We start from the raw sequence: 15,431 nt of genomic DNA on the forward strand, positions 1-15,431 counted from the left end.
AGTGTATCTTCACATTGTTTATTGTGAAAACCCCTTTTTCATTGCGTTTAATATTGTTATACGACCGCATTCTGATCAGAAATGACTACGATTGCCCAAATAACTGAACCCAATGAAGCACTTACATACGAGGACTTGAAGACCACTGAGATAATCAGAAACGTTTTATTTTGAAACGGTTAGCTTTGCCTTCCATCTGATTCTCTACATAGTCGCCGCTCCGAATTAGACATCTGTCGTAGTGTTGTACCAACTTTCCAGCAACTTCGTCATAGAAGGCAACAGCCTGTGCTTTCCGCCTTTTCTCTACACCGTTCTGCGACTTGTCACTTGTGCCAAAATGTGGTCCTCATCGCCAGAGGTTCATGTAAGCAGAGATGAAAATAGAGGGAGGCACGCATGATCTGTATTGTGGGGGATCTAAGACTTCCCATCGAAAACGCTGCAGTGGCATCTTCATTTCACTTGCAGAGTGCGGCCGAAAATTATCACGAAGGACATGCAGGACAGATATGTTATGTGGGATGCATGACATTAGGTGAAGGCGCTCGCCAGGCCCTCATACTTGGCGTGAGACACTACTTCCTAGGCATCTTTAAGTGCTCACTGTGTGCTCAATACGGAAAAGAGCGAAGTGAGACGATCGAAGAGCATACCAGAGGCACTGCTCAACAAATCTGTGCAAAGCTTCATCGGTTCTTCACTGTGGTTTCCAGTTCGAGCCCTATGGGATATCGCTTACCGAATTTCCCTCGTATTAGGTCAAAATTAAAGCTAGGCCCGTACTCGGTTATTCACCGGGGGTGTTCCAGCACCATATCAAAAATTTCGTAATATCTCTTAACTCGAGAGGTGACTTTTCTATAACGTATACCATGGGGTAGGGTCTCTGGGACCCCTATGTTTAAACTGAGATTTAAGGCTGTTAGTTTATGCTATATAACCTTACTTTTAACAGTTATTTAAGTGTTGTTTAAATGCTTTTAGTGTACTAAACAAAGCCTGCTGCATTTCACTATTTATCACACAAAAGCACCAATTTTTGTGTGGTTCTTTTAAATAATACACGTAAGTAGACTGTTAGAGTACTGAATTTTACACTCTGAAAAATTATACAATCTCTGTAGCAAATAAATTTCCAAATAAAACTAAATTCCAGAATTTAAATTTGCACATAGAAATTCCACCCGATAGGTACAGAAAAAAGTCTGTCAAATTGACATTTATTGCTGGAACTACATTTTCATCAATACTCCGAACACATTCTATTTTGACAGACACTTCAAGTGTTTCATTGAAGAAACGGACAGATCCTCATCACAACTTTCCTAAAGTTCGTCCTCCGAATGATGCTCTCGTTCGGTAGCAGAACTGTGAGCACTGGCTAACGTAAAATCATCGGCATTTTCGTTTATTTCTTGATCTATATCATTGACACCTTCCTCCACAGACCGACTAACAATTTCCACACTGAAATTCAAGCCGATAGGTACAAAAAGGAGTCTGTCAAATTGACATTCATTGCTGAAACTACATTTTTATCAATACTCAGAACACATTCGATTTTGACAGACACTTTAAGCATTTCATTGAAGAAGCAGACAGATCCCCATCACAACTTTCCTGACGTTCATCCTCTGAATGATACTCTTGTTCTATAGCAGAACTGTGATCACTGGCTAATGTGAAAACGTCGTCTTTTTCGTTTATTCTTGATGTACATCACTGATGCCTTCCTCCATAGACGGAATATCAGTTTCACCAAACTCAAGAAAGTTAAATATGACACATTCGTGCCAACACATTTTGAGCTATACTGGACCGTACTGAAGTAAAAAGGTACGAAGTTCCCAAGTTCTAGGAAACTGCAACAGCTGTCAATAACACGTGTCAACAATAAACACAGAAGGCGATAACGCAACCGATAACTAACCATCGTAGGCTTGGCAAATTAAGGAGGTTTGGAGTAGAATGAGATTTTCACTCTACAGCGGAGAGTGCGCTGACATGAAAGTTCCTGGCGGATTAAAACTGTGTGCCGGACCGAGACTCGAAGTCGGGACCTTTACCTTTCGCGGGCAAGTGCTCTACCAACTGAGCTACCCAAGCACGACTCACGCCCCGTCCTCACAGCTTTACTTCTGCCAGTACCTCGTCTCCTACCTTCCAAACTTTACAAAGCTCTCCTGCGAACCTTGCAGAACTAGCACTCCTGAAAGAAAAGATACTGCGGAGACGTGGCTTAGCCATAGCCTGGGGCATGTTTCCAGAATGAGAGCTTCTGTAAAGTTTGGAAGGTAGGAGACGAAGTACTGGCAGAAGTACAGCTGTGAGGACGGGGCGTGAGTCGTGCTTGGGTAGCACTTGCCCACGAAAGGCAAAGGTCCCGAGTTCGAGTCTCGGTCCGGCACACAGTTTTAATCTGCCAGGAAGTTTCATGTTTGGAGTAGTATAGAAGCATTCCACCACAACTGAGCTTGCAGAGCGAATTCGAAAATTTTCTCCCGGTGTGAGAGATCACCCCTCTCTTAAGATATGCTATACTTCTTCCACTTGCAGTTATAATGGCGAGAAATGAAATTAACAAGCCAAAGGCAATTAATTATCTAGCAGAGACATACAAAATAAGACGGCTGCAAGATCGAAAATGGAATATTTCACATGCAAGAAAGAGCCTCGTACATAAATGCTTCTACCACGGCTATTATGACAGCGTGTATAAAAGCCGAGTAAATTTTTATTCTTGTCCCTCTACGCTCTAGTGGATTTCGAGTAAGAATGCAGCGTTACAGATCCAGTGTAAAATAGAAATGTCGGCGGGAGATGAAGAAGATGGAGCAGCTACCTGGAGCGCGGTGACGAATTCAAAGCGGCCGCTCGTTTCTCTCTTATTTTCCGCCACCTCCCCCGCCTTTGGGGGGCGCCACAAGTACGTGGGTGCCATCCAATTTCCCGTGTCGCCGCAGCACGGCGCTAAGCTGCGGTCCTGCGCGCGAGATGCGGGACCGGGCGTGCGGTGCTACACCGAGGTGCTGCCGCGATGGCGCATCGCCGGTTTTATTACCGCCGCGGGGCAAACTCATCCCGCTGAAGGCGGAGCGCGACCCGGTTTTTACTAAAAGATGGCCCCGCGGCTCTGCCCCCAGCGTTCTGCACTAGCCGACCGCGGGCGAGCGCGATCCCACAAGACCACAGCTGCGTCACGTCCCAGCACTAACACTGGTCGTAACCTCAACATCTCATCATGGCTTCTTGCACCGGCTTATCTGGGCCAGGTTAAGCATACGACGTTGTTCCTTTTCCAGATATTTTTTCATGGACGCGAAACCAGCTGCCACTGCCGCAGGGGATGCACGACACGTGATACTTCGCACGATTCAATAACTACACCACCTCCGATTGTATAGCGTTATTCATAGGAACGTCAGCGGATTCAGATGATGTCTACATAAAAAGTGCAAGACAAAATTGTTACTACATCTACATCTACATTTACACTCCGCAAGCCACCCAACAGTGTGTGGCGGAGGGCACTTTACGTGCCACTTTCATTACCTCCCTTTTGCGGTTCCAGTCGCGTATGGTTCGCGGGAAGAACGACTGCCGGAAAGCCTCCGTGCGCGCTCGAATCTCTCTTACTTTCGTGATCTCCTCGGGAGGTATAAGTAGGGGGAAGCAATATATTCGATACCTCATCCAGAAACGCACCCTCTCGAAACTTGGACAGCAAGCTACACCGCGATGCAGAGCGCCTTTCTAGCAGAGTCTGCCACTTGAGTTTGCTAAACATCTCCGTAACGCTATCACGGTTACCAAATAACCCTGTGACGAAATGCGCCTCTCTTCTTTGGATCTTCTCCATCTCCTCCGTCAACCCGACCTGGTGCGGATCCCACACTGATGGTCAATACTCAAGTATAGGTCGAACGAGTGTTTAGTAAGCCACCTCCTTTGTTGATGGACTACATTTTCTAAGGACTCTCCCAATGAATCTCAACCTGGTACCCGCCTCACCAACAATTAATTTTATGTGATCATTCCACTTCAAATCGTTCCACACGCATACTCCCAGATATTTTACACAAGTAACTGCTACCAGTGTTTGTTCCTCTATCATATAATCATACAATAAAGGATCCTTCTTTCTATGTATTCGCAATACATTACATTTGTCTACGTTAAGGGTAAGTTGCCACTCCCTGCACCAAGTGCCTATCCGTTGCAGATCTTCCTACATTTCGCTACAATTTTCTAATGCTGCAACTTCTCTGTATACTACAGCATCATCCGCGAAAAGCCGCATGGAACTTCCGACACTATCTACTACGTCATTTATATATATTGTGAAAAGCAATGGTCCCATAACACTCCCCTGTGGCACGCCAGAGGTTACTTTAACGTCTGTAGACGTCTCTCCATTGAGAACAACATGCTGTGTTCTGTTTGCTAAAAACTCTTCAATCCAGCCACACAGCTGGTCTGATATTCCGTAGGCTCTTTGTTTATCAGGCGACAGTGAGGAACTGTATCAAACGCCTTCCGGAAGTCAAGGAAAATAGCATCTACCTGGGAGCCTGTATCTAATATTTTTTGGGTCTCACGGACAAATAAAGCGAGTTGGGTCTCACACGATCGCTGTTTCCGGAATCCATGTTGATTCCTACAGATCAGATTCTCGGTTTCCAGAAACGACATGATACGTGAGCAAAAAAACATGTTCTAAAATTCTACAACAGATCGACGTCAGAGATATAGGTCTATAGTTTTGCGCATCTGCTCGACAACCCTTCTTGAAGACTGGGACTACCTGTGCTCTTTTCCAATCATTTGGAACCTTCCGTTCCTCTAGAGACTTGCGGTACACGGCTGTTAGAAGGGGGCAAGTTCTTTCGCATACTCTGTGTAGAATCGAATTGGTATCGCGTCAGGTCCAGTGGACTTTCCTCTGTTGAGTGAATCCAGTTGCTTTTCTATTCCTTGGACACTTATTTCGATGTCAGCCATTTTTTCGTTTGTGCGAGGATTTAGAGAAGGAACTGCAGTGCGGTCTTCCTCTGTGGAACAGCTTTGGAGAAAGGTCTTTAGTATTTCAGCTTTACGCGTGTCATCCTCTGTTTGAATGCCATTATCATCCCGGAGTGTCTGGATAAAGCATCCTTCCAAGTATTGATTTGCAACCCCAGCCGGTAGTGACTGTACGGTGCAGGTATCTCGCATAAATACTTGTAACAGAAGAAAAACTTAAGTTCATCGATGGAAGAAGGAAGTACAAAAATGTTCAGGGATGGTCTATAATACAGACATGGAAGTCACGAAAAAATGGAAAATGGGAAGTGCAGTGTAGTTAAGGCGAAACAGCTGCATGAACTATGTGAAGGGATGGAAAACAAGATGACTGTAGTGTAGCAAGTTTATTGCGAAATAACATTCGATGCAGTAAGGCACGCAGCCGTGTAGCACGGTGGCTTCACGATGGTTATGTTTTTTCTTCGCTCTGACTCACAGTGCAGCTGACCTTGCCAGCCGTGAGAACGGTCTCAAGTAACATTCACTCGGTAAGCAAATTCATACCCGCTACGAATCTAACTAAACCATAGTAATTATCATCCGATTTTGTTCAAACTTCGTACGCAATCTTATGTTATTAAGGAAGGTATCCTGTTAAAATTTCAGATTTTTATCTATTATAGTTAGGGAGATAGAGAAAATTACCTAAATGTCCTAAAACAATTTTAATAAACATTTTTGTAACAGTGACCAAAAACAATTAAAATTTTTCTTTTTAAAATTCAGTCTTGATCACACCACGTATGTTACAAGAACATAGGTGACCGGTTTCGGTCATATCACATAACCATCAGCAGATCCATGGCAGCTGAGAAGAGTGCTCCACCTACCATCTTCGAAGGATGCCATGCGTCTGTTGACGGTCATGTGATATGACCGAAACGGGTCACCTATGTTCTTGTAACATACGTGGTGTGAACAAGACTGAATTTTAAAAAGAAAAATTTTAAATGTCCTAAGCCCTGGTCGCCGAGACATCAACGTGAGCTCACTATAAAGCTCCTCAAACCTTGGCATCACAGTTCTGGCTACGAGACCGGAAAATTATGCTGCTGAAAGATGACATCGCCATCGGAAAAGGCATCAAGCATGATGGGATACAGGTGGTTCACAGCTGTCCGCGTGTCTTCGATTACTACCACAGGTCCCATGCAGGCGCAAGAGAAATTCTCCACAGCTTGTGAAGGTGACCACTGACCAAGCACAGGGAAAATGTGATTCACTTTAACAGCCGACACGTTTCCGCTGATCGACGGTGGAATCCCAGTGATCCCGTGCCTGCTGAAATCGTAATTGACAGTGTCGTTGGGTTAACATGCGAACACGTACAGGTGGTCTGCTGCATTCTCCATGTTCAACAATGTGCGATGAACCGTGTGCTCTGAAACACTAGGGGCTGCGCCAGCGGTATCTTCTTAAGACAAAGATGCCACAGACCACCATCTATCCTACTTTACGGAGCAGACAAGCCTCCGAACCCCACGTTCTGAGAAGAGTCGTGGACGTCCAACAATTTAGCGCCTATTGGTAGTTCCACTGTCCTTCTACCTCACCCTGTAGATGCTCATGACCGTAACACGCCGACATTCGACCAGCATTGCCTTATTTGAGATACTCGTTGACAGGCTTTGCTACTTTATCTCAATGGATTTCCCCTTTTGCAGCCCATATGTGAAGGCGATCCCCCGTCCGTGTCTAATCCGTCTACATACTTTTGTTACCACGTCACGTGCCCGAAACGTCACCGGGCGGCATCCAACGTTGCTGTGGGTAATGGTCACAATGTTTTGGCTCATCACTGTATATACGCCCTCACGTATATAATTTACTAGGCATTAGTGAAAATGAGATAAGCCGATAAGCTATATTCAGATTTCCACTTGTTATATAAATAATTATGAGGAAATTATGCTTGCCACTTTTTTCTCTTGTAATAAAATGGCGAAAAGATTCGCATGAAGATAGCTAATTGTACACTGTACACTGCACTGGAAACTGGTACATACCACAATCTCATTGTTGATGTGCAAGAATGTAAGTTCCGATCTCCTTGAAAATAAGTAAACAGTAAATGCGCATGCGAAATAGCAGCTTTAATTTAATCATACCAATATAGAAAGATAAATGCGTATACTGTTCCAGTCCGAATTTACCCCTGTATCCGATAGCTCCCCATCGTTACCGTTAGTAGCCTGGTGATATGCGCTGCTGGTCCCTTCCCCCCCTTTTTAAATAAACCAACCAACCAATCAATCTGCACTGCCTGCCGTAAAAAGTAAAGCGCCCAGGAGTGGAGGTGGAAACAAAATGACACTTCGCGGATTGAGGGATTGAGAAGGTATGTGATGTTGTTTCAGTGATTACAGAATCGATTCAAATTTCCAAGATAGTATGAGCCAACTTATCACTCTGACGTTGAACCTCCTCTGGCCTAGATGCACGCACTGATTCGGTTGCGCCGGCCGCTGTGGCCGAGCGGTTATCGAATCCTGCATCGGGCATGGATGTGTGTGATGTCCTTAGGTTAGTTAGGTTTAAATACGTATAAGTCTAGGGGACTGATGACCTCAGATGTTAAGTCCCATAGTGCTTAGAACCAATTAACCTCAAATTAAGGTCTATATCTGATGCTAGCAGACTTCTTGGACAGGAACGCCCTTTTTGCCAATGCTAGTCTGCTTTTTATGACCTCCTTGATCCGTCCGCCGTGACTTATTTTACTGCGTAGGTAGCAGAGTTCCTTAATTTCGTCTGTTTCGTGATCCCTAATTCTGAAGTAACGTTTCTCGCTCTTCTCATTTCTGCTGCTTCTCATTACTTTCGTCTTGCTTCGATTTACTCTCAATCCATATTTCTGTACTCATTCGACTGTTCATTTCATTCAACACATCCAGTAATTTTTTCACTTTTACTGGGAATATCAGTGTCATTACCAATGATATCCTTACAAATTGAAGTTTAATCCCTCTCTCGAACCTCCCATTTATTTCTATAATTGCTTCTTCGATGTATGATTGAACACTACGGCGAACGGCTACATCCCTCTCTTACAGCCTTTTTAATCCGAACACTTCTTTCTTGTCTACCGATCTTATTGTTCCATCTCAGTTCTTGTAATATTGTATGTTACCAGTTTTCCCTATGCCAGAGTGGTAACACCGGTCCCCGACACATCACCGAAGTTAAGCGCTGTCTGACTGGGATAGTACTTGGATGGGTGACAATCCGGTCTGCCGAGCGCTGTTGGCAAGCAATATGCACTTAGCCCTTGTGAGGTAAGCTGAGGAGCTACTTGGTTTAGCAGTAGCGGCTCCGGTCTCGTAAACTGGCATGCGGCAGGTGGAACGGTGTGCTGACCACATGCCCATCCGTAACCGCATGACGTGACGCCTGTGGGCTGAGGATGACACGGCGGCCGGTCGGTAACGTTGGGTCTTCCATGGTTCGGACGGAGTTTAGTTTAGTTTTTTCCTATATCTTAATTTTTCTCTGAATTCCGAACATCTTGAACTATTTGACGTTATCGAACGCTTTTTCTAGGTCGATAAATCATAGGAAATTGTCTTGGCTTCTCCTCGGCCTTGCTTCAATTACCAACCGCAAAGACGGAACTCACTTCTTGGTGCCTTTCCTTTTTTAGGACCAAACTGAGTTTTCCTTTCCATTCTTCTGGCAATTACTCTTGTCAGCAACGTGGATGCAGGGGCTGTTAAGCTGATTGTGCGACAATTCTCGCAGTTGCCGTCTCTTGTAATACGAGTTATGTGGCAGATTGTTTTCCGAAAATCTGATCGTATAACATCTCACTCGTACACTCTACACACCAACGTGAATAATCATTTTGTTGCCTCGAATGATTTGAGAAATTTCGATGGAATGTTGTCTGTGCCTTGTGCTTTATTCAATCGAATTCCCGCACCCGGGTTCCCGGGTTCCATTCCCGACGGGGTCAGGGATTTTCTCTACCTCGTGATGACTGGGTGTTGTGTGGTGTCCTTAGGTTTATTAGGTTTAAGTAGTTCTAAGTTCTAGGGGACTGATGACCATAGATGTTAAGTCCCATAGTGCTCAGAGCCATTCAATCGAAAGTGATACAAAACTCTTTTAAATTCTGATTCTAACACTGAATCCCCTATATCTCGACTCCTGTTTGTTCTTCTATCACGTCATGAGACAAGCCTTCAACCTTATAGAGGCCTTCAACCTACCCTTTCCACATATCCGCTGTCTGCTCCAATCACATTCTTAGTTTCACCTCTCTTGCTTTCAATTTCACCGAAGGTTCTTTCGACATTTCTATATGCTGAGTCACACTACCCGACATGCAGCGGGGCGGGTTCGTTCTCTCTGTCGTTCTTTCGTCTCCTTACTCTCTCTCTGTCGCTTTAATCGAACAGTTCACCTACCTCTATACTTCTTCCTTCCGACGTCCCTTCGCTCTGCAGTAGTAGATACACGCTAGGCAGTGTAAAGCAGCGTTGATGAAACACCAGCTAATACCTAGCACACAGAGGACGCGTAACTCATGTAGCAAATTAGTTCTTGTAAGTTCATTTTCACAGATTTCGGGCGGTAGGAGAATGCAGTTTAATTGCAGTAAGCATTTGAAAATTATATTGACGTCTTTTTATTCATAGGAAAGCACATGTAAATCCATGGAACCCATCTCGGTCGCTATTGGTTACCATTATTGCCTACGCAAATCATCGGCCCATTGTTCACGAGAATTACATGACCTGTGCGTAGTCATCTAAAGCCACATACCACCATAAACCTATCAACGAAACGTCCGATCCCTGGTGCAGAATCACTTATTTGTTTCGTTCCAAAGACGGACAAACAAGCTATTAAGCAGATGGTCATAATGTTTTGGCTCATCAGTGCACATACGTTGAGGGAATATTGGATAATGTCACAGGCATAAAATGAGTCTCAGTGCTCTACTGACATGCAGATATGACCTTCAACATTTTGAAAAGGCGGCTGCTGCTATAAGATCAGGAAAACTGTCGAACAGAAAGGCATCAAGCAAGTGTGACGTACCACGTTCAACATTAGATAGTAAAAGTTAGTAATTAAAATCCCATAATGTGTGGAAGACCTGTCTTAAGCACCACTTGTCACTGGTATTTTAATTTTCTTATAACATGGCTGGAACAGTGTGGTAGCGTTCATTCTTACAGTGTCACGCTAATATATTAAGCATGCGACTATCTGAGAACATTAAACAACAACGAGCTGAAATGCTTTCTGAGATACTGAAATCATATTTGCAGAACCTCTTAATGTGAATGGTTCAAATGGCTCTGAGCATTATGGGACTTAACTTCTGAGGTCATCAGTCCCCAATATGGCGGCGCACGCAGCCATATAGAACAATGACCATATTGGTGGCTGACCTTGAACGAGTTTCGCTCGGCCGCCGCTAGAGCTCGGAGGATCGCGCTATAGTTTTAACTAAGCGCGATCCGCAGTTAAAAATATCGGATGTGGCCGCCATATTGCATTATCAGCACACGACTTCCTGCCGCGCCCAGTGTGGCAGGGCTTATCAGTGGCAAGTTCCGCAGTACAGGCAGCTGCACGCTCATTCGACTCAAGGCAGCTGCACTGAGCACACAGCCATGCCGTTCAGGAGGAGAAGATATACAAGAAGATCAAGACTGCCTGTGTACAAGACTGTGGATACATTTAGTCTTACTCCTAATAATGTAACACAAGAAGAGCTACTAAATGGACCTATTACTTTTGTAGGAGCTAAGATTCATTTTTCTTGTACAACTACAGAGGTTGTAACTGGTAATAGTTGGTTAACTATTGCTATTGTAAGGGGCAGTGATAAGCCTTAATTAGGTTTGGAGTCCTATTATGATAGAGACATTATTTGTTATCGTACCTGTTCTATTGGAGTTCAGGGTGACAGGAATTATGGAACAGCTGTTGTGCATACTGACAAGGCATTTTGTTTGTATACAAAGAACAGGAGACGTGTTAATGCTAATTAAAGGATTAATATTTGGGTTAATATTGATGGTGTTGCACATGGACCTCCACAGCAGCCTCCTGGTTCACGCACCCTCGCTGAATATTGTTCATTGTCGGCCAGAGCTGGAATTGTACGCCAGTACAGCACCTCAAAGTTCACTGAGTGCTACTGGTAACCTTTCATATGAATCACGTTTTATGCTCCATCAGACAATTGGCCGTAAGGTGTGAAGCCTCTGAAAGCAAACAAGGAGGGAGACTGTGGTCTATTGGACGCTCCATGGCATTCCCTGGGTGATCTCGTCTTTCTGGAAGGTACAGTCGATCATATCCTTGGGGACTGTGTCAGTAAGGGGACTAGGCCATTTCTGGTGCATTTTGTTAGTGCAGGCTTCCGACATCAGGGGCAGGTATGCACTCAGGGGCAGCCCTACTGTTCTGCCCTGGAGTGCATACCTGCCCCTGATGTAGACAACCCGTACTAACGAAATGCACCAGAAATGGCCTAGTCTCCCTACTTGTGTCCACCCCTGAAAGCAGCTTGTTTTTCCTCTTGAGGGTGGCATCTACGAGCAGGACAATGCAACCTGTAGCACAGTTCACAGTGTATATGCATGAGAGAATCAGTGGGACTATCTGGATCGGCTTGTTCGCACCATGGATTCTCAACCGAGAAACCTAGCACAGCTGACCATGGCACTGGAGTGGACAGGGCTCTACATCCCTATGGGTACGATCCAGAGTCAGAAAGGCTCCTTCCTGCACGTCTCGCGGCTGTTATTCAGGCTTTTGCCAGGTGGTCAGCTTAACATGAGTGGACAGTGAAATGTCTCATATAACACAGATATCGGTACAACTAGTCATGTGTGGTCAGATAGGAAAATTGTAATACTGATAATGTGTTTGGCGTATTCGTGGTACGTCATAATCGAGATACATTGAGGAGCTGTGATAAAACGATTTATTTATAGATACATTCGCATATATATCACACCAAAGTTATACCAGACTACACCTACATGGAATAACGGATACAGTATCATATATTTTTCTCTGGTTCTGGATCATTTCATTCTTTACATAATGCATGAGGAACATAGCCTCCAATTTGTATTTACCGTAGCGGATTGAGATTGTCAACTTAATTCAAATTGTCGCATAGGATGTTTGTCCACCCCGATAGCTCAGTGGTCAGTGCAGCTGTCTGTCACGAAAAGGGGCCTGAGTTCAATTCACGGCTCGGTCGGAGATTTTCTCCTCTTTATCATTTCATCATCATCAGTGGGAGGCAACGGGAAACCACCACTGGAATCACTTCCGTAGGCACTCGTGCTGTAGACTTGCCTGACAAGACCTGCCGTAAGGTAGAACATAAAGTTTAATACGGTGTTTGTTTATTGTCCTGTGTAATTCTTTTCTCATGTGGTCATCCTCAGTCAAACAGAACACGCGAACACACGCACACACACACACACACACACACACACACACACACACACACACACACACACACACACATACACACACACACCAGATTTTTTTATCAGTCTGAAGTCCTACAACTTACTGTTTGCTTTAACATTCACAATTATGTTACTATTCCTACGTGAAAGATGACATTTGGTCTGCTGTACATTTCACTCTCCATAGATAACATCCTTTTCAACGTTGTCCACAATGTGTCAACTTTTATGATTACATTTATCATCTCACTAGGCCTTGTAAACAGAAAACCGCTGAACTGAATATACAGCATTACAACTGTAAAACGTCGACATTTTCGTATTTTTCGTGTAATAACTATCAACTTTTTGACGTAAATTGTAAGGTTACTTTGTGTTTTTCGCTTGTTTTTGCTTTATTCTTAGATATTAACTTACTGTCAGCTGGACTTATAGATATTACATCTGAACAACGATTTCCATATTAGACTACCATTCCATCAACACCATCCAGTTGCGTAACCTTAGTATTTCACATGTAAGGCATTGTTATGCATATATTTTCAACTGTGCAGCAAGTGTGGACAATCTTATGTCGTCATTCGGCATACTTTAAAGTCCCCTCGCCTCTCTCTATACAGTGCAGACATCCGAGTTTACGACGTTCCGCCTCTCCCACCCCCAGAGGCGGACCCTCTGCTTTTATCATACGTGATGTGGTCGAGATCGATTCCCCGTAGGCCGTAACAAATACGCTACGCCCCAAACGTCCCCTGCCATTTAGGATATGCGTCCGGAGCGCCAGCGCTACGGCGCGGCTGATATTGTACGGCGGGAGGAATGAGTTGTTGAGAATACATCTCGCTAAGAGGGGAGGGGACAGCCACACCCCTCTCGTCCTGCAAAGCGCTGGAGTCAGCCGGCGCGGAATCCAATTGTGCGCCGCCTGCAACCGCCAGAGTCGTCGCGTAGCTCGAACGAGACTCCCCACGCACCAGAAGTGAACACGTCAGGGGCAATCCATGTCAGACGCACGCAGAATATTGCATCCTTGTACTCTAGGAGCCATCCAGTCTGCAACACCAGGGAGAAACGAAAAGTAGCGAAACTTTACGTATTGTGAGTCTACAGTGTACACTGTCTAGTCACGTTACTGCAACAGACTATGCTATCCCAGTGTGATACAACTTAGTACATGCAAAGCAGGTTGATGTAGCCTTAAACGACACCTGTAGGATTGTTACAGGCTGCCTAAGTCCAACCCCCATGGACAAAGTTCAATGTCGCGCTGGGATTGCTCCATGTGACATCAGGCATTAACCAAATACACTGACCTCACATGCACTCTGCCGGTCTCTGTGGCCGAGCGGTTCTAGGCGCTTCACTGTAGAACCGCGCGACCGCTACGGTCGCAGGTTCGAATACTGCCTCTGGCATGGATGTGTGTGATGTCCTTCGGTTAGTTAGGTTTAAGTAGTTCTTAGGGGACTGATGACCTCAGATGTTAAGTCCCATAGTGCTCAGAGCCATTTGAGCCACATCCAGTCTTTGGACATCAACAGTCTACCTGCCAAGCCAAGACTGAATTCCAGGAAGAGTTTCCTAACAACGTCACAGCCCTTAGAAGGGTCAGCTGCGGCTACCCGACTCACCAAGTGGAAAGAAAGATGCCAACACCAGTCAAACTGGATGACACCACAAGAGTCCCTGCCGCCTGGACACATGGAGAAGTGGGTCATCTGGAAGTCCTTGAACAGACTACGGACCGAAGTAGCAAGATCGGGGGACAATCTCCTTAAATGGGACTTCAACTGCCAACACAGCACTGTGCAATGCGGTGAATTGCAGACAACCTGGCATCTCTTCAAATGTAACTCATGCCCAACCAGCTGTGGTATGAAGGACTTAACGTCTGCAGCACCCAATGCTATCACAATTGCCCAATTCTGGGGGAATACTGTATAGTTTTCTTTGTATATATTGTATATGTGTTGATTTTAGTGTACCTCTGACACGGATAAAGAAGAAGACTGTGACAACATTTCCAAATCGTGAGTAAGCACGTTTTGCTGCACGAACAACTACGAGACGTGCAGGGAGAGAGTTAGTGTGGTTCTGGAAGTTAGCGTCAGGAGTTTAGAGCTATGCCAGGGTCGTGGACAGATGCGCAAAATTTCTCGGTTGAGGATGAACAAGTCAGTGGAGTTGAATCACAGAATCTTGGCTGGGTTTAAATCCGGGGTCTTGTGGCCATTGAAGTACAGAAAATTCATTCTGGTCGTTTTCGGACCTTGTGCGCACACTGCGATATGTGTGACACGTCGCATTTTCCTGCTGGTAAATGTCATAGTGGCAAGGAAAAACAAACTGCGTGTAGATCTGGAAATGGGTCCCAAGGATAGATGCATACTTGTGCTGATCCACTGCGGCTTCTAAGATGACAAAATAACCACAGGAATTCCCTCCATTACTTTATGAAATATTGTACTTCCGATGTTGTAATTGATAAGTGCTAGTTCGGAATGAACTTTTAAATCATTATTTTTAGAAACATTAGAAACTATGAATTATTTGGACAATTAAAATTTCAATTATTAATTACGCAATCCTGTACTGCTTGCTATATTTATTTCTAGATTCTGCTATATTTATTTCTAGATTCATGAATCAAATAATAATCGAAATTAATAAAGTAACGAAGACTAGTAGGAATTCATTTGTTAAGAAAAATGGTAATCAAAAGGATTACCATTGCTAGCATTAGTATTGCTATTTCCGGAGACTGTGGGAGTTGTAAGCGCGCCTATGATGTGAGCGAACTATTTTTGTATGATATGTGCGAATCTGAGGACTGATGAAGTACGTGTGCCTACAGACGTTTCACCCTGTACCCTTCAATTACCGCCTTTCCGATGGAGCATAAAACGTGATTCATCG

Source organism: Schistocerca piceifrons, chromosome 9 (assembly GCF_021461385.2).
Source record: "Schistocerca piceifrons isolate TAMUIC-IGC-003096 chromosome 9, iqSchPice1.1, whole genome shotgun sequence".
Lineage (NCBI taxonomy): Eukaryota > Metazoa > Arthropoda > Insecta > Orthoptera > Acrididae > Schistocerca > Schistocerca piceifrons.